Here is a 1,261-nt window from a genome sequence, read left to right on the forward strand (position 1 = left end):
GCCCAGGCCCAGAGTTCAGGCCCCACGACCGGACCAAAAAAAAAAAAAAAAGAGAGAGAGAAAGAAAATGGATTACAAAGAGCTGGGGTGTAACTCAGTGGTGGAGCTTAGCTTGCAACACAAGGCCCTGGGTGAGATTATCATTCTTCTAAAATGATGCTACAATCCCACTAACACTCCAACTAATCTTTTGACAAAAGTACAAGGATTTCACGTAATATCAGAAATGTGAGTGTTTCAACATGAACTAATCAAAGTTAGTTTTACACGAATGTTTTCCGAAAAGCTACATCTCTGAAATTCAGAGTTCTTCTTCACAAGCAAGTGCGGTGGAGAAAAGGGTTACCACTTTCACACACATCCTCAAAATTTAAGTCTGAAGTTTGGCAAATATAATTAATTCTTTCTCAAAGGTATGCAAGAAAGGAGCGGCCCACACACTAAATACCAAACAAAACAAAAAAATGTGATACAATGTATTAATTATAGCGTAAAGGCTACAAGGACCTATTACAATGTACACAATCCCTACCAACTACAATGAAATGATGGTTTTTTAAAAATGCAGACTGCACGTATTTGAAATGGAAGGAATGAGCCTGAACTACAATCGACAAGATCCGTCTCAAAAGTTTTCTTTCTGTGCCGGTGCTAGAAGGTTGAACTCAGGGGGGTGCTGTCCCTTAGCCCCCCCTCCCCCCGCCAGCCTGCCTCCAAGAGTGGCGCTCTACCATCCGAGCCACGGCTCCATCTCCAGCCCTGCTCCGGAGCCCCGTGGCCGGCCCTGCGCGTCCTCAGCCCTCTGAGCAGCTAGGAGCGCAGACACCCCACGTTCCTCTACCGGCAGCGGTGTGTGACACTTGGGCTTAGGGGCGAAGTCTCAACTCAGCCAACTTCTCGCTTCCGACCCGACCGCCCCCTCGCCGAGGACCCCGCCTCCCCGGGAGGGCCGAGGGGTGCGGACACCAGAAAATCAACGCTTCTTCCTCACTCCGGAAGGGGCCGGGGCTCGAGCACGCGCGTCGCCGGGGCGCTGGGGTCCGGGGACGCTTCCTGCCCTCCCTGGGACTTGCCTCCCTTCTTCCCTCCTCCGAGGTCGTTCCGTGACCGGGCCGGGCGGGGACAGGTGAAGCCCAGGAGGGGAGGAGGAGGGACGGAGGGACGCGTGCGGGCAATGAATGAGTCCCGCAGCGTCCGCACCACCTGTTCCTTCCCAGGCTGCGCCCGGCCTGCCCGCGGGGCTCGGCACCCGCCCGAGGGG

The sequence above is a fragment of the Dipodomys ordii genome, unplaced genomic scaffold, assembly GCF_000151885.1.
Source record: "Dipodomys ordii isolate 6190 unplaced genomic scaffold, Dord_2.0 Scaffold119, whole genome shotgun sequence".
NCBI lineage: Eukaryota > Metazoa > Chordata > Mammalia > Rodentia > Heteromyidae > Dipodomys > Dipodomys ordii.